General features: G+C 36.5%; 1 pseudogene; it reads right to left on the reverse strand.

The window, feature by feature from the left end:
• Positions 1 to 22,890: 22,890 nt before the first annotated feature.
• On the reverse strand, positions 22,891 to 24,298 carry LOC121437343 (annotated as a pseudogene).
• Between the last annotated feature and the right edge of the window lie 530 nt (positions 24,299 to 24,828).

Consider the following 24,828-nt stretch of genomic DNA (forward strand, 5'->3'; position numbering starts at 1 on the left):
CTATGTTTGGCCACATGCCCTGGTACATTTTCTCTGTAAAGCATTCTATTCTTGCTTCTTCTGTGTCTGACCTTTCCTCTTCTCAGAATTCTCCTAGTTTGGTTGCCCTGCCTATACTTCCTGCCTGACCAAACACTGATTGGTCAATCAGTGTTTTATTAAGCCAATATAAGTAACAAATCTTTGCAGTAGGACAGAGCATTCTTCCACAGCAATGGAATAAAAACATTTCTTAAAGATAATAATGAATGGAGTAGAGTGTGGTTGATAGAGAACATGCAGAACATCAATAAATAAATCATAAAATAGTGTAGTGTATATACAGATAGTCTTTTCAATCCTATTTCAAAACTTTAATAATAGGCGGAAATAGAATAATATACACATATACACATCTAAAGTACACATGTACACAAAAAACATACACATATATACATCTAAATATACACATATAAATAAACACAGGTATAAACAAAATATAATGTGCACATATTTAAATATACACATATTCACACAAAACATAAATACATTATTTTCAAGAAAACATGTGCTGTGTTTATATGATAGTGGTGTGACATTCGTTTCTGGTCAACCTTATCTCGGGTCCATTTTCCACCAATAAAAAATGACATAATATTAAATATTTTTGAAAAATATCTTTGATCTGGTCATGATGCCACAAACATATATCTTAGCATTTGCGAGTCTGAAGCAGTGTTATCATGAGTTTAAATACATTTTTCTCTTCATAGCAAATGTATATCTCTAAAACTAATCTAAATACAAAATATTGACTATGGACTAGAATGGAAAAGAAATCTAAGTAATTACTGAATGATTTAACCATGAATATAATTTCTGTAATTACAACAAAATTAAAGCAAGTTAAATATCAGTTATGAGAATTAACTATCACTTTCTTGTTTGAATGTTTAATTATGAAAATAATGGCTTTCAATAGTTTATGGATCCATGAAACCTATTAAAATTATGATTTATTCATTATTACATCATGAAAACCTCACTCATCTCAGAAAAAAAAGATGTAGCAAAATTGGTACATAGAAAATTTTATTTATAAATGGAAACTTAGTTATATATCAAAAACACTGAAAAGTAATGTGATATATTGAACTCCTGAATAACAGATGAAAAATAACACCATTCAAGTAAGAAGACCAGAAAGGAACAATATAAGTGACTAAAATTAATTTATAAAATGAAATTTCAAGTTATATCAATAAATCATCAAACCTCAAAGTAATTTCATTTGAAAAGTGGCAAACATCAGACAAGAATGGCTACAAATGAAAGGTGACATGGCAAAAATAAAGTCATTGTTTAAAGGGGTTTATAACTATATATATTATGAAGATTCAAACATGATGAGAGAATTATAAGCAGCAAGTAGTCTCTAAATTTGACAATTAAATGGAGTAAAATTTTACTAGATAAATTTTAAATTGAAACTATATATACAGACACACACACACACACATATAAATATATATATATGTTTATACATAGTGCTTTTAGTTCTTCAATTATATTCAATAACAAAATCTCAGTTTACAATAAATCTTTCCCAATATGAATGATTAACCATTACTCCATGTTTAAAAATTATAAAACTCCTTTAAAGTAGCCATTATATATGCTTAAAACTTTAAGATTACAATCCATCTGAAGCAATGTATCTCACATGCCTTTGAGCTTACAGACTTAATCGATTTTCTTTGAAATCACAGTTAAGAATTCTATTCTCCCTAAGAGCTCTTGGCACCACTTCTGCAAAAAGAGCTTAAAAGAGCAAAGGCCCATATATCAAGGCTGTTAGAAAATAAATCATTTCTTAGGGAATGATCTTAACAAACCTGATAATATTCCAGGCTGGTAGAGTTTTAGACTTTGTCTTGCTAAAATTTTACTCTATAATGCAGGAGTCATTTTATTGACTCACCTGATTCAATTAATCTATGACTTATATTTTAACCTTACCACTTCATTGTAACTGTAAGGAATTATTTCAGTTTGACATATTTCTTACTCATCTCAAGTTGATATAAAAACACAGGAATTCTTAGCACTAGGTATAGTTATAAAATATACGAACAAAAAGAACTGGCATGAGTGAGGCTTGACCTAAATTAAGTCCGATAAAAAAGAAATGTAAAAATAAGAAAGAAATGTTGAATTTTGTATTACATAGCGTACATAGCAAGTATAAACACAACACAAGTAGGCCCACATATGTGTGTATGCATACTTACATGCAACTATTTACATATACATCAGCAGAGAAAAGACAGGTGGTATGTACATTATTATTTTTTCCCACTTTTTTTTAATTTTTTTTATTGCGAAAAGAAGAAAAAAAACATAAACAAAAAACAAGTTTCCGCCTCCTCCCAGCCTCCCATTTCCCTTCCCCTCCTCCCACCCTTCTCCCCCTCCTCCCACCCTTCTCCCCCTCCCCCCACTCCTCTCCCCCTCCCTCTCCAGTCCACAGAGCAGTCCGGGTTCCCTGCCCTGTGGTAAGTCCTAGGTCCTCCCACCTCCGTCCATATCTAGGAAGGTGAACATCCAAACTGGCTAGGCTCCCACAAAGCCAGCACATTAAGTAGGGTCAAAACCCCCTGCCATTGTCCTTGGTGTCTCATCAGCCCTCATTGTTCGCCATGTTCAGAGAGTCCGGTTTTATCCCATGCTTTTTCGGTCACAGTCCAGCTAGCCTTGGTGAGCTCCCCATAGTTCAGCTCCACTGTCTCAGTGGGTGGATGCACGCCTCGTGGTCCCGAATTCTTTGCTCATGTTCTCCCTCCTTCTGCTCCTCCTTGGGACCTTGGGAGCTCAGTCCAGTGCTCCTGTGTGGGTCTCTGTCTCTATCTCTATCCATCACCAGATGAAGATTCTATGATGATATGCAAGATATTCATCAGTATTGCTCTAGGATAGGGTCATTTCAGGTTCCCAATCCTCAGCTGCCCAAGGAACTAACTGGGAACCTCATCTTGGGCACTAGGGAGCCCCTCTAGGGTCAAGTCTCTTGCCCACCCTAAAGTGGCTCCCTTAACTAAGAATTGTGGTTCTGTGCTCCCCTATCCACCTTTCCTTTATCCCAATTCTCCCGTTTCCCAGGTCCCCCCTCCTTCCCTTCTACCTTTTCTCTCCCCATCTCCCTTTACCCCCATCCCACCCCATCCCCAAGATCCCATTTTCTCCCCGGAAATTTGGTCTACTTCCCTTAGCGAAGAGGACAACTCTATGTTTTTCCTTGGTTCACCTTCTTACTTAGCTTCTTTAGGTTCACCTCTTGTAGACTCCGTGGTCCTTATTTATGGCTAGAAACTTTAAGAAAAAAATTTAAAGTTTAATAGCCTTCTATCAAGGTCATATATTTAACTAATATTTGTGGTAGGACTGATTTTAAGACTTGATTGTTTACTCTGTAATACAGTCTAAAATAATCTGAAGATGGTTATTAGCCACAAGTAATGAACTCATAGTCCTCTTAGCTTAATTATCTACTAGGTAGTAATATTATAATTGGTTCCTCAAAAAGCAATAGCACAACTATTTGTTTTATTTCCCTCTTTTTGATAATTACATTTCTTTCTGGCACTCCTTAGTGCTTTCAACACTAATCAACTTCTATTGAAATTAAACGAGGGTTAGACACCATAAACTTCCATAACTGAAGGCTGTTCCAATTAAGTGATTGTTATCTCTGTGTGTGTGTGTGTGTGTGTGTGTGTGTGTGTGTGTGTGTGTACACACACACACAGAGGAAATGGCTATTGCTGAACAGAACGTTTTTCTAAACCAAGTCATAAATAAATTTCTGATGGAAAGACAAGAGTGAATACTGAAAATCAGAGAGAAGATACTATTGATAATTTAGAATCTATGTGGAGAAATTTTCTCAAATGTCCTTAACATATTTTCCATAGATATCAAAAATTTAGTCTAATTATTAAATGAGCAGTGATTTTAAATATGTCCTGATGCATATAGCAAAGGCTTATTACTGAGATCTACAAACAACTTTTGGTTGTGTTATCCTGTTATGTGTGGCCCCTGGCTAGTTCATTTTTGTTACGGACACCTAAACTTTGTATCTGTCTATATTTTCTTGGAAGGGTTTACATGTGTTTGACTTCTCCTGGACAGTGTACCAATAACTTCAATTGGAAATCTTCATGAAATTTCCCATGATGTTCCAAAAACCTACTTAGATATAAATTGTTTAATTTGGAGTTGTTTTCAAAGCAGCCAGTTACTTAACCAGAGTATATTTTCATGACACACACACACACACAAACACCTTCTGCCTGTGTTTCCATACAGCCAAATTGTTGTTCATTTTCAAAATGGGAAGCAGACTGGTACTGGAGTCTCTATACTATAATGCTATGTGGCAGTTTCCCGTTACTAAAATGCAAGAATTTGATGGCACCTTAGCAAAGGTGTTATAACTGAAGCATTTGTGCTCTTGACAAAACACAACTAAAACACATGAGTAAAGGTTGTACATGCATACTAACTGTTATACTTCCTTTTCTCAAACAAAACATAAGCATTTTTTTAAAAAACATAATATCCTGTGATGCAATCCTAATGATTCTTAATAAATTAAAAGCCTGGAGTAAGACACTGTGGTGTGAAAGCTGAAAGATCATTGAAGTAAAGGAGCCAGCCACTAGAAAGATGTTTTGCCTCTACAGAATTTTTAAATCAAAGTGAACAAGAATCTGTCTCCATGAATACTCAGACTAAATGTGCCAAACTCCTGTCTCCTCCTGCCTTAATTTCTTCTTTCCACCCAGCCATATCCCTTCCTATTTTCACCTTTCTAGTGTTGTGATTAAAGGTGTGTGACTCCTAAGTATTGGGATTAAAGGTGTGAGCCGTCACAACCTGGCTTTGTTTCTCTTTGAGACTGGATCAATCTAGGATAGCCTAGTGTCCCCTTGAACTCACAGAGATCTTTCTGCCTTTGTTTGCCTATTGCTGGGATTAAAGGTGTGTGCCACAATTGCCTGGCCTCTATGGCTAACTAGTGGCTTAGCTATGAGTTCTGATCTTCAGGCAGGCTTTATTTGTTATAACCCAAACAAAATATCTCCACAGTATCCATTCCTTCTCATATGAATATCTCCTATGAAATCAACCTGTCACTAGGTGAACCCTGCAGAATTTAAGATACATATATCCATGTGGGTGAAGCTCCAGAAAGATGTGTCTCTGTTGTTAATTTATTTTCTGATGTGCTGAGACCATTGCAAGTAGGCAGTCTTCTATTCCTGCCTGCTACATGTTAGTATGCACAGAAAAACTTAGGTGGAAATGCTGAGGATATTTAGGTCATTTAACAGCAGTAGTAAAACACAAATTGACAGGAAAATTGCTGACATCATTAGTATGAAGCATTAACATCTGTACCTTACACATGCCAGATGCATAATATCTGTTAATTATAGTTATAATGGGAGACCACTGGGAACATGAATCAGGACTTATGTGAAATTTTTGCTAATTTCAGAAAGGCAGAATTCTAATTTTATACTATTTGATTTGAAAAGATGAAAACTGTATAGGCAAGGATATTGATAGGTGACCCAAGTCTATCTTATTTTCATTTAAGGGCATATAAATAATCTTAATATTAGTTAAAATAGAAACATAAACTTACATTTCTTTATTCAAAAAGACATAAATCATTTAGTTAAAATGTACTTCTGTGCTATCTTCTGTGACTTTTATTCATTAGTAAACTATACTGATTCTTATCAACCACTACTATTTTATTATTAATTTCAATGTTTCACAATCACATTTTGTCATTTGTCTTTGTGTGTTAGTTAACGATTTTTGAATTTGTTTGAGGGTACAGATATATATCTGATATTGTATTATAAATAACCACATCTTGAGGTGAGGAAATGACTCAATGGATCAATGGATAAGAGCACTTGATGCTCTTCGAGATGACCTAGGCTCAGGTTCTAGTATCCAAGTCCAGGCCTCACAAATTCCTGTAATTCTGGCTCCAGGAAATTAGACTTCTAGCCTCCATGGGAACCCACAACATCAAACACACACACACACACACACACACACACAGAGAGAGAGAGAGAGAGAGAGAGAGAGAGAGAGAGAGAGAGAGAGAGAGAGAGAGAGAGAGAGACTTAAATTAAAGAGTAAAATTTAAAAAATAACTTCATCTGTTGGAAACACATATGGCCTGAAATGAAAGATTTAGCCATTTGATGAATATACAGAATGTGGAAAAGTTAATAGTGGAGCTTTATAGGTGAAATAAATGGAGAGTTTGGGGAATAGGAAAATCATCATTGCTATAGCAAATGGATGATAACTCACGCCAGGTTTGACAGACTTGACTCATTTGTCCTTGAGGATTTACCCTTGACAAAAGGAAATGAGAGATGCCATTTAGAACCTCTCCATGTGTTTCTTTACAAGCAGTTTCCAATATATTACCAGATTCTTCAAATGCCCTTTAATGGCATTTAACAAGACTGCCAGTGATTGCCAGGTTTTATATACTTTGTACATTTGCATTATGTTTTAGTTTTCATTTTATATTATCCCTTCTAATGGGTTAGAATTTAGTATTTTCTCTTATTGTTCTAAAGTTGCACTTATTTTTTATTTATTTATTAAAACTTGCACCTCCTCCCTTCCTCCCATTTCCCTCCCACTCCCCCCACTCCCTCTCCCCCCTCCCTCTCCAGTTCTAAGAGCAGTCAGGGTTTCCTGCCCTGTGGGAAGTCCAAAGTCGTCCCCCCTCCGTCCATGTCTAGGAAGGTGAGCATCCAAACAGACTCGTCTCCCACAAGGCCAGTCCATGCAGTAGAATCAAAACCCAGTGCCATTGTCCTTGGCTTCTCAGTCAGCACTTGTTGTCAGACACATTCAGAGAGTCCAGTTTGATTCTATCAAGCTCTGTGAAGAATTTTCTTGGGATTTTAATGGGGATTGCACTGAATCTATAGATTGCTTTTGTTAAAATTGCCATTTTTACTATGTTGATCCTCCCAATCCAAGAGCAAGGGAGATCCTTCCATTTTCTGGTATCCTATTCAATTTCTTCTTCAATGACTTAAAGTTCTTGTCAAATAGATCTTTGGTCAGAGTAACCCCAAGATATTTTATGCTGTTTGTGGCTATCGTGAAAGGTGATGCTTCCCTGATTTCCCTCTCTGCTTCATTATACTTTGTGTATAGGAGGGCAACTGATTTTTTGGAGTTGATCTTGTATCCTGCCACATTACTAAAGGTGTTTATGAGCTGTAGGGGTTCTTTGGTAGAATTTTTGGGGTTGCTTATGTATACTATGATATCATATGCAAATAACGAACGTTTGACATCTTCCTTTCCGATATGAATCCACATGATCTCCTTATGTTGTCTTATTGCTATTGATAGAACTTCAAGAACTATGTTGAGGAGATATAGTGAGAGAGAACAGCCTTGTCTTTTTCCTGATTTTAGTGGAATGGCTTTGAGTTTCTCTCCATTTAATTTGATGTTAGCTGTCGGCTTGCTGTATACAGCTTTTATTATATTTAGGTATGAACCTTGTATCCCTAATCTCTCGAAGACCTTTATCATAAAGGGGTGTTGAATTTTATCAAATGCTTTTTCAGCATCTAATGAGATGATTATATGTTTTTTTTCTTTCAGTTTATATGTATATAATGGATTACATTGATACATTTGCATATGTTGAACCAGCCCTGTATCTCTTGGATGAAGCCTACTTGATCATAATGGATAATTTTTCTAATATGTTCTTGGATTCAGTTTGCCAGTTTTTTTTTTTTTTTTGATTTTCAAGACAGGGTTTCTCTGTAGCTTTTTGCTTCCTGTCCTGGTACTAGATCTTCTAGACCAGGCTGGCCTCGAACTCACAGAGATCTGCCTTTGCCAATATTTTATTTAGAATTTTTGCGTAGATGTTCATTAGTGAGATTGGCCTGTAATTCTCTTTCTTGGTTGAGTCTTTGTGTGGTTTTGTTATCAGTGTAACTGTAGCTTCATAAAAGGAATTTGGCAATGACTCTTCTGTTTCTATTTTGTGATACACATTAACGCGTACAGGTATTAGCTCTTCTTGGAAGTTCTGGTAGAATTCTGCATTGAAACCATCTGGTCCTAGGGTTTTTTTTTTTTTGGTGGGGAGATTTTTGATAACAACTTCTAATTATTTGTGACTTACAGGTTTATTTAAATTGTTCACCTGGTCTTGATTTAACTTCGGTATATGGTACTTATCTAAAAAAATCTATTTCTTTTTACATTTTCTAATTTTGTTGCATATAGGCTTTTGTAGTAAGATCCAATGATTCTCTGAATTTCCTCTGTGTCTCTGGTTATGTCCCCCTTTTCATTTCTGATTTTAATAATTTGCATGTTCTCTCTCTGCTGTTTGATTAGTTTGTATAGAGTTTTGTCAATCTTGATTTTCTCTAAGAACCAGCTTTTTTTTCATTGATTTTTTGATTGTTTTCTGTGTTTCTATTTTGTTCACTTCAGTCCTCAGTTTGATTATTTCCAATCTTCTACTCCTCCTGGGTGAGTCCGCTTCTTTTTTTTTTCTGGAGCTTTGAGGTGTGCTGTTAAATCTCTAATGTGTGCTTTCTCCATTTTCTTTATGTGGGCACTTAGTGCTATAAACTTTCCTCTTAGCGCTGCTTTCATAGTGTCCCATAGGTTTGAGTATGTTGTGTCTTTATTTTCATTAAATTCAAGGAAGACTTTAATTTCTTTCTTTATTTCTTCCTTGACCCAGGGGTGGTTCATTAGTTGACTGTTCATCTTCCATGAGTTTGTAGGCTTTCTGGGGTTAGAATTGTTGTTGAATTCTAACTTTAATCCATGGTGATCTGATAAGACACAGGTGGTTACTACAATTTCTTTGTATCTATGGATGTTTGCTTTGTTACCAATTATGTGATCAATTTTTGAGAAGGTTTATGAGATGCTGAGAAGAAGGTATATTCTTTTCTCTTTAGGTGGGATGTTCTATAGATGTCTGTTAAGCCTATTTGGTTCATTACAGCTGTTAGTTCTCTTATTTCTCTCTTAAGTTTCTGTCTGGTTGACCTGTCCACTGGTGAGAGTGGAGTGTTGAAATCTCCTACTATTAGAGTATGGGGTTTGATGTATGCTTTGAGTTCTAATAATGTTTCTTTTACATATGTGGGTTCTTTTATATTAGGGGCATAGATATTCAGGAATGAGACTTCCTCCTGATGAATTGTTCCTTTTATGAGTATAAAGTATCCTTCTCCATCTCTTCTGATTGATTTTAGTTTGAAGTCAATTTTGTTAGATATTAGTATAGCCACACCTGCTTGTTTCTTTGGACCATTTGATTGGAATGCTTTTCCCAACCCTTTACTCTGAGGGTGTGTCGGTCTTTGAGTTTGAGGTGTGTTTCTTATAAACAGCCGAATATTGGATCCTGTTTTTGTATTCATTCTCTTAACCTGTGCCTTTTTATAGGTGAATTGAGTCCATTGATATTAAGTGATATTAATGACCAGTGGTTGCTAACTCCTGTTATTTTTCCTGGTGGTAGTGTTTGTGTGTTTCCCTTCTTTAAGTTGTGTGGTGGAGGGTTGTTAGATGCTTGTGTTATTATGGATGTTGTTGGCTGCCTTGGTTTGTTGTTTTCCTTCTAGTATTTTCTGTAAGGCTGGATTTGTGGCTATGTATTATTTAAATTATGTTTTATTTTTCATTTTATATTATCCCTTCTAATGGGTTAAAATTTACTATTTTCTATTATTGTTTTAAAGTTGCACGTATATACATCGCTTGCTTGTATTAGTCTAAGACTTGTGAATTGGGTGGCGATCTCATGACCTAATCATCTTTTATAGATCCAGATCTCAACTATAGTTTATTGAAGATGAAATTGAATAAAGAAGTTGCTTTCAGTCAGTGGCTTAACAGAATTTAGCCAGGCTAGAAGAAATATATAAAGAGAGACTAGGCAGAGTCACAGAGAAGCCATGAAAACCCCCTGGAGACAGACACAGGATAGAAACTACCAGGTAATCCACAACCATGTGGTAATACACAGATTAATAGAAATGGGTTAGCCAAACATGTAAGCGTTAGCTGGCAATATGCTGTGATTATTTCATGGTCTGGATAACCAAGAATGAATAAGCAGCCTTCTCCCAATAGACTGGCACCCCATGTGGCCAACTAAATTCACTTAAATCCTGAGAGAGTTTGGGAAGGAATTCTAAACACACACACACACACACACATACACACACAAAACAGAGTTTAAAGCAGTTTGTTGCTCCGTTTGCAGGTGGCAAGCAGAGAGGTGGCTCCTTTAAGAGTGTTCCTGACTCAGCTTTAGTGGGAAGAACTGCAGTTTCCTTAAAGGAAGGCTTCCTGATTTGTGCTAGTAACAGGAACAGCCCTGGCTCTTTTGGGGGGTTGATGCCTGCCACCCACTTCTGATGGAGGAAGGCCATTGTTTAAAAAATAAAGAAACTGCTTGGCTGTCCCTCATAGGTTAAAACATAGGTGGGAGGAGTAAACAGAACAGAATGTTGGGAGAAAGAGGAAGTGAGCTCAGAGACACCATGCTCCTCTCTCCCGGGCAGACGTGATAGCTCTTCTCTCTGAGGCAGACGGCGATGCAGCCAGCCACCAGGTCAGACATGCTGAATCTTTCCTGGTAAGCGCACCTCGTGGTGCTATATAGATTATTAGAAATGGGTTAAGAGGCTGAAACTAATGGGCCAGGCAGTGTTTAAAAGAATACAGTTTGTGTGTTGTTATTTCGAGGCATAAGCTAGCCAGGCAACCGGGGTGCCGGGGATGCAGCCCCACCGCTCCTATTACAACACACTTCAGGTCCCGATGCTGATGTGCCCATTCAGGATCAGGAGGAAAGTAGCTGAGACCATGCCCAGAGGTCAGCACTCCCTGCCTGGACAGGTGGTGAGATCATGTCTGCTAGGTGTACATAGTCAGGAGAGCATGGTGGATTCCTGCCACCATACACAGAGATATTTCTAGGCCTCACACTGTGCTGCATGGCATATTTAGCTATTACTCAGATAAAATGGGTTTATGTGTTACATGCTCCTTCTCAGAATTAAATTCATGAGCAAGGCTCCTTACTGGCAGTCCCAGAGCTGGTGGTAATAGTACCTCTGCCATTTTGAAAGGCAGTGAGAGGTATAGACAGCACTCAGGGCTGTTGTGACCAAGCTGCTTAATATTTTAAAAGCTCTCCAGGATAGAGAATGATTACAGATACATAACAGTACAGATTTAGATATAAAAGCCCTCTAAATAAGACTCAGTGTGTTTTAAAAAATGTATGTAGGCTTGGGAGAGAGAAGAAAAAGAATATAGAGAGTCATAAAAGGAAGTAAATGGTTTAGGAAAAAAATAAAACAAAGTCTTTAAAGCGACATAGTACAGACAGTCATAGATTAAAGGAGTAAAGATAATAAAATAAATATTAAAAAATAGAGTAAAAACCTAAGACATGTAAATATGGAAATATACAGAGAGTATGGGTTATGTATATTATTGTGTTTTCTTTGAATTTTTTGACTGCAGGGAGACTTTTGATCCTGAGGACTGAGAAGCTAAACCAACATATAGGTTTTAAATGCTTCTTGACTTCAAAATTTGAGACTAAGGATTTATTGCTTTGGAAAAGATGTTCTGCTTTTGTTTCCACAAAGGATGAGAAGGACATTATTAACTCTATACTTCAATTTTGAATTTAAAATAACATGAAGAATTAAATTTCATGAAGTATTAAATTATGCCATATATATATATATATATATATATTCAACACAATCCATTTTATTTTGAAAATAGTGTAACAACACATTCTAATGGGGTTCATAAATACACTGATGGTGGTTGTTGCAATAGAGCAATGGATGTAGAAAGGAACAGTGTCTAATTCATTTGCAAATGAATTTTGCTTTCTTTCTTCCTTCACTTTTTAAAACAAATTATTCTTAACAATACTGCGAAATTTTCATAGTAAGAGAGATAACCTATCCTTTAAAAGAATAAAAATGATTTAATTACATTGAAGAAAATGGCCATAAATTAGTTATTTTTACAAGTATATATTTACAGTAATTATTTTTTTAGATCACAGAGACTCAATAATCCACTAGAATGTAGTCTAAGAGAATACATGCCTGCTTTGCAGTGGCCAAAACCATTTAGCCATTGGTACAGTAACTTCTTTACTTACTGAAATAGACATTGTTAAAATGCAAGTCTTTATTATTCTTTGGGGATAATAATCACTGCATGGGCATAGATTATTAATTTTGACAGTGGTGTCACAGCAGTATTGAGAAATAGCAAGAGTTAAAGTAAGATATTTTAAATATAGAGTAAAATTAAATTATCATTTAAGTCAACTGAGAAGTGTTAAGAGATATACATGTATCAAATAAAGACTAAAGTATAAGTAGCAGACTATGATGAGCATAAGGAATTTCTGCCATAATAAAAAAAAAACAGGAACAGCCTTTGCATTGGAAAAAGAATGCATAAAGGTAGGAGAAAACATCATGACACACTAAGAACAACTCTGAACTGAAATTAATTAAGGAAGAGATGAACTGAAAATGACCAGTGAACATATCAGAAACATGGCATAACATGACATATATTTATTTTCACATTTCTATTAGTGCTATTAAATAATTGATGTTGAGTTCTTTTTTTATTTACTTAGACTTTTAAATGCAAATTCTTAGATTATTACAATTTTTGTCAGACTTGTATGTTTACATAATATAATTTCATATTCATTCCATCCTTCTTAGTTTTTCATTCTAGATTGAAAAGAGTAAAACTAATCCAGGATTGCATTCAATTTACCTTAGGTATATAGATTGGGTTCTTATTTCAACCCTCAAGGAAGGAGAATGGTATTAGTTCAACTATTTCAAAGATACTGAACAATCATTTTGATCATGAGTAAGAGATACATGCTTTGTTTAAAGGCCTGTAGAATTTGTGTTGAATGAGGTAAAAAGAGGTGTTGTTCATTTTTTTTTCTATTCATTGGCAGTTTGAAACAGATGGATCTTTCTATTATTACACATCAGAGAGTTTGAACAAATGCTTCATTGCTTGTTTCTGATAGAGATTTCTTTGATAACTTTTTTCTTCATACAAGAGTTAAGATGCATGTATGAGTTTAGGACAAAAACAAACAAACAAAAATTCCTAAGTTTAATGATCACTTGATCACCTTTGTTTGAATTTATTTCAGTCTTATCAGTTAGGCAACAGAATGCTGAGGATTCAAGCTTTCTTACATGATGTTATTGACATCTCAGATGCCTATTCAAATATTTCTCACATCTTTTTCTTTCTAAGAAAACTTTCATTGTGTTCAGATAGGCATTTCCAAATCATATGATGCATTTTGTGACTTCATCATGGTCAATGTATATCTGATGGAGAATCAATCTACTTAGAAGTAGATGTAATGAGACTCAACATTTTTTCTCTGTTACTCCATATAGCAGTGTATGTGATTCCTTACTTTACATTTGTATTATGCAATTGTTGTATGTGGCACCAGATGTACCGTAACCGTTTGTCTAATATCTAGATGATGATGCCAGAACATAGAAGAGTGAAAATCCTAAAACACACACACACACACACACACACACACACACACACACACAAGCTTAAAAACTGTAACTTGAGCATAACTGTGATTTACTGTTATTTAAGAAATGGCACTATCTTCTGAGCTAATTAGAATCCAAGAATTTTGCTCTTTACAAATCTGTACCCAACAGATACACCAAAAATATACATTGAAGCTGGGTGATGGTAGCACACACCTTTAATTCCAGCACTCAGTAGGCAGAGGCAGGTGGATCTCTGTGAGTTTGAGGCCAGCATGACCTACAGAGAGAGACCCAGGACAGGCACCAAAGCAACACAGAGAAACCCTGTCTTAAAAATCCTACACACACACACACACACACACACACACACACACACACACACACACACACACACATTGAGGTTTGCTACTTTGATGAAGTGGCTAAAGATCTATAAAATCTTTGAATAAATGTGATGTTGCAAGCCATGTTTGTTAAGAATATAATTCAATCTATTTATAGAGATAAGGGATAGCAAATCGCTGCAGGCTTTGGGGTTTCAGAACTCCACTGAACAAATAGAATGAAAAAAAAATCATGTAACTAACGCCAGTTCTAGCTCTTCATTTCAACAAAGCAGTCCAAAGAACAACCAATCCATCCATTACTGAAGGAAAATAAATAACTTTTCCTTAAATTTGAAAACAATGTGCAGAGAATGACAGACCTGGGAACATTATGTTTTGAATAGGATGTCTTCATCAAATCCCTCCCCTCAGGCTTCAGAAGGAGAAACAGAAACAAAGATTGTAAGGGGATGGAGGATATAAAGGAAACAAAGCGTTCTAAATACAGGAGGATTATCACACATATGATCTCTGAGAGACTGTCATAGCATAAGCAGATCCACAGGGGTCTTGGCCAGATGGAGTCCTAGTGTTGCTAGAGGAAGTAATCACAAGCCCCTATCCCTCACACAGAATCTATTTTCAGTTGCTAAACGGTTACACATGTATGAAAAGCTAATTTTTTCTAGTGGAGTTTCACTGGTTATGCAGACCACTCTTAAAGTCAGGCCCCATATACAGCAGTAGATGAACTCAAAATGAATTCAAGTGACATTTTTGGACGTTCTTTTTCTTGTAATGCTTTGTATATGTGCCATTTGTGCATATATTATGACTACCAGCTTTTTGTTTTCATGAGATTTTTGTGTGTGAACAGGTATGTCTCTGTATTTTTATGTTTCTTTCTTTTTTACTTTTTTATTCTGCTTGTTTATTCTGTCCTATTCTACTTTTGATTTTGTTTTTTATACTATTTTATTGTTATTTTTGAATGCATATATATTTTATTAGACAGAGAAGAAAAGGGTGTGCATATGCATGGGAGGAGAGGTAGGTAGGATCTGGGAGGAGTTTGCAAAGGTAAAACCATAATCAGAATATAGTGTATGCGAAAATATGTTAAATAGAAAAGAAATTCAAAAAGAAAATATCTGAAAAAAGTCTTAAATTTATTCATCCACTCATGTATTTCTTAAACAAAAATCTAGCCAGCAAGGATCAATCTTCAACGTCATTATCAGCTTGATTTCTCCAAGTTCAATGATTTAAGTATGTGATATTTTCAATAATAGTGCCTTAATGTCAAATTCTGGGGGTTAAGACTTGAGGGGCATTGTGTGGCATACAGGGAACTTCATTGGTAAACACCTCCAAAAGATGTAGCCCATTCCTAGCAATGTATTTTTTTCTTGTTACCCTGTGGTTTGTAGAAAGGGAATTCCCACTCCATACATACAATGTACAAAGACCTCAAAAACTAAACAGCAAGTAAGCAAACAACAGAAACAATATACAATTGGAAATGGGGCATGGAATTAAACAGAGTTCTCATAAGCTGAAATTCAGATGAATGAGAAATACAGATACTTTCAACACCCTTGGTCATCAAGGAAATTCAGATTAAAACTACTTTGAGATTTTATCTACCCTAGTCAAAATGTTTAAGATTTAAAAGAAATGGTGATGAATTCTGGCATGGATGCTGAAAAGGTTAACATTCACATCTGGTGGGAAGGTAAACTGATAAAGTTACTATGGAAATCAATGTGGCAATTCCTCTAAAAACTGAAATAATGAATGATTAATAAAAACTCAGAGAGAAAAACTGGGGTTTAATCTGAGGATCTGAAAAGCAAAGCAGCTGGCTACTGACTCTTACCTCTACCTCAGTCTGAAATGGTGACCCTGACTACAGGAGTCTCAAAATGAGACTGTGAGTGAGAGCTGTCTCCTCCCATTTTATAATCCTCTCTAGTTCTGGGATTAAAGGCTTGTACCACTGTGATTAAAGGTTTGCACTGCCTGGTTTCTGTGGCAACTAGTGTGGCTGCTGGAACTAAAGGAGTATTACCACTGCCTAGACTATAAGGCTAACCAGTGGAATATTTTATTCTGTGATCTTAAGGCAAGTTTTTTTTTATTAAAATGCAATTGAAATGCCACTACATTTCCACAGTGCTATGGGATAATGCTCTTGTATTTTGTAAAGATTTGTCAGTTGAATTGGTTTAATAAAATGCTGTTGGCTGATACCCAGGCAGGAAGTATAGGTCGGATGACCAGACTAGGAGAATTCAGGGAAAAGGAAAGTCTCAGTCTACAATCTCCAGCCAGATGTAGAAGAAGCAAGATGAAAATGCTGCACAGAGAAAAGGTACCAAGCCACATAACAACAATGTGGTATAAAGGGCTAAATAGAAATAATGGAGCAGGGAGAGTTAAGTGGAGTGAGAGATGGGAGGGCAGGGTATAGCAGCTAGGACAAAGAATGACAGATAAGACTGCAGACCTTTCATAAAAGTTACAGCATAATTTACTACTGTGGAAGCTAATATATAGTTTTTTATGAAATGCATCCCTTCAGTCAAAAGGGTTTCTCTTGTACCAGCCTGATTGTCCCAGCTAAAGGTAAAACTTCATGCCTATCTTCTCTTTCCAGGTTAAGATATTCTCTCAATTGATCAAGTAAAGTTCCTGTGCATGCTGTTACAACCACAGTAAATTCATATATCCATCTGTCCTATTGTGTGTGAAATCAATAATTTCTTGTAGTAATCCACCACTCTTGGCTCTCAAAATCTTTGGATAACTTGCAGTAACGACTTTTTGGTAAGGAATATTGTATAAGTTTCTTAAAATATATGCATATGCAAGTAGGAAAAAATTAAATAGCATTATCCTATAATGGTCAAGCTATCAAATAAAAAGCCTGTTAGAAGGAATGAATTAATTCCTTTTATATTGTTGGCCAATGGTATTCCATAGACTCTCAAACATTTTGGTTTAATGTCAATGCTTTTAGTTACCCTCCAGAAATTGATGGTTAAGATCCTATTTATAGAGACTCCATCTGTGAATCATAGATCATGGAAAAGTCAATCTGGCACTAACTTGGAAGCACAATCCTAACTAGTTTTCATAGTAGTGGAAAGTGCTGTGCACACTATTGAAAGATAAAATTATTGCCAGTAATATCAAGCTTGTATCATGCAAACTTCAATAATAATTGTCCTAATAAAAGATATCTAGTAGTCCAATAGTGGTGCGAGTACTATGGGAGTTATCAGCCATGTTCTGATTGTATTTAAAGTGCTCTCTATGAGACGAAACCTATACTGATACTGTTATTGGAGTCAAGAACTAGACAGGTCATAATTCCTAGGGTACAGCCTACTGCTCTTATTCAGCATAATGGACAAATTATTAAACAGCCTCCTATGATTTATTGCTATAATCATACGTCAGCACATCTTCCAATCTTCATAAGAGAAGCTTCTTTTTTAGTAGATGGACATTAACATAAAGACCCACAACTAGTTAAAGTGTAGAAAACATAAAACAACAGAATGATTGATTAGTCTTAAATGAAATATCTATATTAGTAATAGCAATACTATTCCTAATACACTACTCCTCCCAAAGCTCAAGGAACATATTTTTTAATTTTTATTTAAATATTTTGATTATCTTACAACAAACTCTGTTTCTTTATGAACTTTTTTACATAAAATTTGTTTTTGTTGACCTTCCCTCCAGTTCTTTCTCCCATCTCCCTGCCCCCACTTTTCTGACATGTTTTGTTCCAGTTTATTTGAAATAAGCATCAAATCACATAAAATGATAAAGTAGATTGCTTCTCTGCATCAAAAAGATACTTTGCATTAAAGAGGTCTATGAATTCTTCACATTTTTTCAATTAATAATTATTTCCAGATATCTTTATTACAGAAAATGAACTTCCAAGGTGAGATACTTGTTTACATGATGGTGAAAGACTGATTTTATGGAGAAAGGGATAAGTTTAGGAGGATAAGAAGTACAGAATTATTTAGCTTTTCTAGGATCACAAACTATAGGCTCCATGTCCTTTGTTTATGGCTAGAATCCACTAATGAGTGAGTACATACCGTATTCACCTTTTTGGGTCTGGGTTACCTCACTCAGGATAGTGTTTTCTATTTCCATCCATTTGCATGCAAAATTCAAGATGTCATTGTTTTTACTGCTAAGTAGTACTCTAATGTGTAGATGTGTCACACATTTTTAACCATTCTTTCATTGAAGGACATCTAGGTTGTCTCCAGGTTCTGGCTATTACAAATAATGCTGCTATGAACATAGTTGAACAAATGCTTTTGTAGTATTATTGCGCATCTCTTGAGTATATTCCCAAGAATGGTATTGCTGGATCTTGAGGGTTGACTCCCAATTTCCTGAGAAACCGCCACACTGATTTCCAAAGTGGCTGCACAAGTTTGTATTCCTACCAGCAATGGATGAGTGGTCCCGCTACTCCACATCCTCTCCAGCAAAGGCTATCATTGGTTTTGTTTTTTTTTTATTTTAGCCATTCTGACAGGTGTAAGATGGTATCTCAAGGTTGTTTTGATTTGAATTTCCTTGATCGCTAAGGAAGTTGAACATGACCTTAAGTATCTTTTGGCCATTTGAACTTCTTCTGTTGAGAATTCTCTGTTCAGTTCAGTACCCCATTTTTTAATTGGGTTATTTATAGCTTTAATGTTTAGTTTCTTGAGTTTTTTATATATTTTGGAGATCAGACCTTTGTCTGATTTGGGGTTGGTGAAGATCTTTTCCCATTCAGTAAATAAGAAGATAAGCAAGGAAGTCAGGACCACGAGGGGTTGGTCCACCCACTGAGACACTGTGCCTGATCTAATTGGAGCTCACCAAAGACAACTGGACTGGGACTAAAGAAGCATGTGATCAAACTGGACTCTCTTAATGTGGCTGACAATAGGGGTTGACTGAGAAGCCAATGATAATGGCACTGGGATTTGTTTCTACTGCATGTACTGGCTTTTTGGGATCCTAGTCTGTTTGGATGCACACCTTCCTAGGCCTGGATGGATTGTGGAGGGCCTTGGACTTCTCACAGGCCAGGGTACCCTGCCCTCTCTTAGGTCTGGAGGGTGAGGTGTGAGTGTGAGTGGGGGAGTGGGAGGGAAATGGGAGGAGGGAAGGAGGTGGAAATTTTGAATGGTATTATTTATCAAGCAAAATAAAATAAAATAAAATGTTTGAAAAAAATAATTGAAAAGATAGATTTTTATTTTTAAAAGAAACAGAATAACTAGACAAGATTAGATACTTTTAAAGATACCATTCGAGCTAACTGCTAATATTATAGATGTGTGGATTTAATTGAAAAAACAAATTACATGTATAAGATTACTATTATTATTATTACTATTGCTATAATAATTTATTGTTGTTATTTTTAAGACAAAAGAGGACCTAAGAATGGCAGTAGTAGAGCTGTCAAGATATGTTTAGATCACTTCCAGTGATGTAAATCATATGCTTCTATGAACATTAATGGAGTTTAGCTATATTTGTGAGGGTTTTATATATTATTCTTAATTTGCTTTATGTTATGGTTTCACTAACTTCATGATAGTGGATTTGTTTAATGTATATATGGAAGAATTTTACATATAGGGAATTTATATTTTAAAAAGCATATTTATAAAAATCTAATACAAAAACCATCCTAGAGAAAATTTGGACATGTAATTCAGTGGTAGAGTCCTTTACCAACATGGTGAAAGCCATATATTCCTCCTCCAGGGCCACAATACAAACCAACAAATAAATACTATCATGGCTTTAACTTTTCTTGTTGATAGACAATACACTATAGACTCATTTTTAAATAAATTTCAGATCCCACTACCACCACCAACAGCAACAAAATTACACAGTAATAATGAAAAATGGTATATGGTAAATGGAGTGGTGATTTTTTAGAGAATGTTTTGAACAATTTTTAGACAAAAATATTTAAAAATTTATTGTATAGGAACAAATCACAGAATAATCCACGACATTGAGAATACTATTTTCATATTAGATTATTTTTGACAATTTTAAAAAGATAAGCATATGCCCGAGATTACTTAAAGTAGCCGTCAAACATATGTTGTACCTCTACTACTGCCATCTTATAGAAACTTCAGTACAGTGTGCCACATGAAACTATTCTAGTCTAGTACCTGCTTACACATGACTTTTAGGAACTAAAAAAGTCTATAAAATTTAGTATTTGAAAATCTTAAAGATTTAAGTATGTGAAAATTGTATAAAATTCAAGATTTGTAGAGATGGTTCAGTGGTCAAGATCATTTGGCCATCTTATAGAGGACCTGCGTCCTTTACACGCCTACATGATGGTTTACTATCATCCAAAATTCTCTTGCCACAGGATCTGATTTTTTAATCTGACCACTGTCCAAACCAAATACACACATGGTACCCATACATACATTCAGACAAAACACTCATACACATAAAATAATTAAAGAAAATTGCACAAAATTAAAATTGAAGTGTTTTCATGTAGTCTTCTTAGAATATGAACTTAAATACAAATTGAAGTGTTTTCAAGTAGTTTCGTTAGAATATGAACATAAGTAGTTGGTAAAGTGTTGTCTGTGTTGCTTTCTTATAATGGGAAGCCACAGCAACACTTTTATTCATTGAAACACATGACATTGATGTAGAAGCCATGTAACTAATGTCTACTTTACTCTGCCTCAATTATTCTTCTGAAAACTGGGATCACTCCCTATTGTGTAATGTTATTCCTAATGAGATGTGAGCAAGTGTCTACTGATTCCAGATAGAGAACCAAAGAAAGGATACATCCAATGTTCAACTTGGTGAAACAGTAAGTTCTATTGGGGTTGTTTTACCATAGTATGGGAGAAAGGTTACAGGAGCATAAGTGACTTAAATACATGATCCCCAGAAAGTCACCTCATACTGAGTGACAGCAAACTAAAGCTACAACCCTGGAGCTCAGTGCTCAATTTGTAGGCAGTTTAATGGATTGGAGAGTATCTCTTCTAAGTAAATTAAGTTGTCTTAGCCTCCTCCAAGTACCTTGTTCTTTTTCTCAGCTAGTATTTGTCTCTACGAGATAACTCAGCTGTTCTTTGCTTCTTCCAGGGAGCTGACTTCTGTGGAAATATCCTGCAGCATGCTTTACTGCCTATATATGCTTGATTAAGGAGGGGACTAGAGTATTTGGTCAGGAACTCCCTGAAGTCTTTGAGTTCTCTATTTCCTTCAGGATGAAATATTTCATTTTACTTTAGAATACTCTATACAGTGAACTTCCCTCTAAGGTTTTATCTTGAAGGAAATTTGCTTTTTTGTTTGGTTTTGTTTGATTTAGTTGCTGGCCAGACACGCAAAAGTTTCTCAAAAAAAAACCCTGTTGATTAAATGAATTTATGGATCTGGTGAATAATAAAATTATTTCATAATTGGCATGAGTTAGACATTTTCCTGTATGTTAACGATCTTTACTTTTCAAGTAATCATTCAGTTTAGTGTAAACAGAGACCGCTCATTTGTTCCCGGCAACCCAGACATGAATAATCACACAGAAACTTTATTAATTACAATACTGCTTGGCCTATTATCTCAGGCTACTTATTACCTAACCCTTACATCTTAAATTAACCCATTTCTATTAATCTGTGTGCCAGCACGTGGCTGTGGCTTACTGGTAAGGATCCGGTGTCTGTTTCCTTAGGCAGCTATATGGCATCTCTCTGACTCCACCTACTCTCTCTATATCTCTGCTGGCCTGGCTATATTCTTCCCTGCCATAGGCCAATGCTGCTTTATTCATTAGTCAATAAAAGCAACATCCCATATCAGTGTAAGGCTCAGTAGCCCCATTTTGTGGAACAAGTTCTTTTTTTTTAAAAGCCTTCAAATGTATTTTATTAAGGTGATGCTGCATTACTGCTCCATTTCTCAGAAAAAATTTCAAATTGAAGGTATCAGGAACAAATCAAACATAGTACACCAATAAAAAAATGCACAGTGTAACTACCTAAGATAGGCAAGGCTAAGAGCTACTGTCAGACCTTCAACACACAGCAACCCTGTTCCCAAGATTGTACTAGGCCTATCAAGAAAAGCTGTGAACAGCAATATCAGACAGAAAAGGGCATTCATTCTTGAGTAGTCCTTACCCAAGAAAAACATGGAGACAAGTTAACACAAGACTTTTTCTTTTTATAAAGATATACTAAAATGAAAACCTCTAAGAGAAAATGTCTTCCTTAGGAAATGAAGGGGTTATATATGAGATATAACAGAACCATATGTATGTTGTAACCTCTGCGGACATTTGTCTGAATTCTCACCTGGGAGAAAGTGGGCTAGGTCTTTGGAGGATGTTTAGGTTTCATGGTATATATGTGGCAGTGTCTCTGGGGTTTGGGGAATAAAGATGAAAAAGTAATTAAAACATGATGAATGAAGGAGGGAGGGATGGAAGAAGAAAGCATGGAAGGAAAGAAGGAAACAGGAATGATCAAGATTAATGGAGCTCTCTGAGTTCACTTTGCTATGGTTCAAGGCCCTCAATAATCAACACATTTCAGGAATGCACCAAACAGACTTGAGAAAGCAATATACTAGAGACTTTGATTTGTTAAATAACACCCCTCCCTTGCCCTCTGCTTCTAAGCTTACTCCCTAGAGTATTACAGGCAGGGAAGACCTATCTATTGGGAAAAACCCCTAACACTTTTCCAGGATAGAATTCTGGCTAGTCCAAAAAGAACCTTTCTTTTAAGGGTTGTGGGAAACTAGACACTGCAACTTTTATTTAGTATTGGCAGCATTTATTTGGAGCAAATTCAGCTCCAGGAGCTGGACAGTTGAAAGCAGGAGGATTTCCACCAATTGCTCCAATTCCTTCCATTGTAGCAGCTTGGCCGAAACGTTCAGTTGTTGGTGGGGTCAATCCCAAATTTCCATCTGGCATCATAGTGGCAGGTCCTGGAGGAGCTGGGGTACCAGTTGGCACAGGAGCAGGGGGCATGGCGCCTCTACTGTTTATGCCAATAGCACCTCCCATAGCCATTTGGCCCATCCGTATCTCTTGTTCTCTTGCATCAGGGAAGGTTCCCTTGAATCCTTCCTGCTGTTGCCGCATCATTTCTTCTTGTTTCCGCCGGTGTCTGCGTTCCTCCTCCTGCCTGAGCTCTAGCTGCTTTCGTTTCTGAACCTCTTGGTTATGTAGCTCCTACATTCTCCGAAACTATTCTTGACACCTCATCAAATCCTGCTTCATTAGCATAACCTGGTGCTCATGGCGTGCTGCCTCCATCTCCATCTCCAGCTTCTCACGAGCCTCCTTGATGTTGCGGTCCACTTGATCCTGCTATTGCTTCTCCATCTCAATGAGTGCCTTCTAGCGCACGGCATACTCATACTCAAAGGACCCCAGCTGTGCAAATCTGGGTGGCTGTTCTCACCCCTTGTGAAGTTGCTGGTTTTTTATAACCAGCTTCTCTGGAAGTCCCTCATCATCATCTAACTGGTCCATAGGTTCCATAGTCACAGGTCGAAAAAATTTGGTTAGCAAGAAGGAGCCTTCACTGCATCTGTCCAGAGCTTTCCGAGCAGCTGGCTTCCCTGAGAACTCAACAATGCCTTTCCCTGAGGGCCATCCTTGGTCATGCACAATGACCACAGCCCTCTCCACCTGGCCAAACACAGAAAAGGCTTCTTCCAGCAGTTCGTTGGACACATACTGAGGAAGGTTGCAGAATGTAAGGGATGCAATATGATAAGCACAGCACACACGTAGCTGCTTTCCACGGAATGGCATATTATCCAACTCCACTTTGGCAATTTCCGCTAGGGTTCATGTTTCCAAGCGAATAAAGCCAAAGCCTTTATCCTTATAAATGAAAACCTCGCCTGTCTTCCCATATTTCTTAAAAAAAGTTTCCTCATTTCCTCCTCAGTAATGTCAGGAGGAAGATTGCCCACAAAGAGACGGCTTGGTTGGGTGAAAGTCTTCTCTCCTGGTTTCCTAAAGTTCTTCAGGTCAATGGTTAAACCTTCATTCTGGCTGCTGGCCTGCTGTCCATTTGCAGGTATTGGTGGGGGTGGTTGCTGCTGCTGCTGCTGCTGATGATGATGGTGCTGCTGGTGGTGATGTTGATGGTGCTTCCTTGGAGTATGGTTCTGCTTCTCCAAGTTAAAGGTTTTATTGCTCTGCATGTTTGCACCCTTGACTTCAATTTAAGCACAGCAAAGTGTCTGTCTCCCAATCCTCTCTAACCCCGACTTCCTCTGCCAACAGTTCTTTGCTCAGAGTAACAGCGACGCTGCACGGCCTCCACCATCCCGAGAAAAGAGCGTGCGACAGTCGGAAACGAGCCAACGGAGCTCGGTGCCTCCCAAGGGGGTCAATATTGGATTCCCGATTGGAACAAGTTCTTGAAGTCCATAAAGGTTAAGCAATTACCCAGGATACAAAGAACCAAAAATTCAGCTTACTGGTTAACACTTTCTGTATCATTCAGAAAAACAGATCATCAAGAGTAGAAGAGATTTTCATCAGGCAATCTTAAGCTGTCTTAGTCCCTCTACTATATTGGGATATTTGCATATTTAAGAAATTGTCTTGGTTTTATGAACGATTTAAACTAAGAAAGACAATGTTAGTCTTTTTCAGTAAAGTAAATTTGGTTCTATAGCAATTCAAAAAGAATTTAATTTCAGAAAGAGACTTCTAAATAAATCAGCCA

The sequence above is a fragment of the Microtus oregoni genome, unplaced genomic scaffold (genome assembly GCF_018167655.1).
Source record: "Microtus oregoni isolate MIOR12 unplaced genomic scaffold, Mior012 000052F_000, whole genome shotgun sequence".
NCBI classification, from domain to species: domain Eukaryota; kingdom Metazoa; phylum Chordata; class Mammalia; order Rodentia; family Cricetidae; genus Microtus; species Microtus oregoni.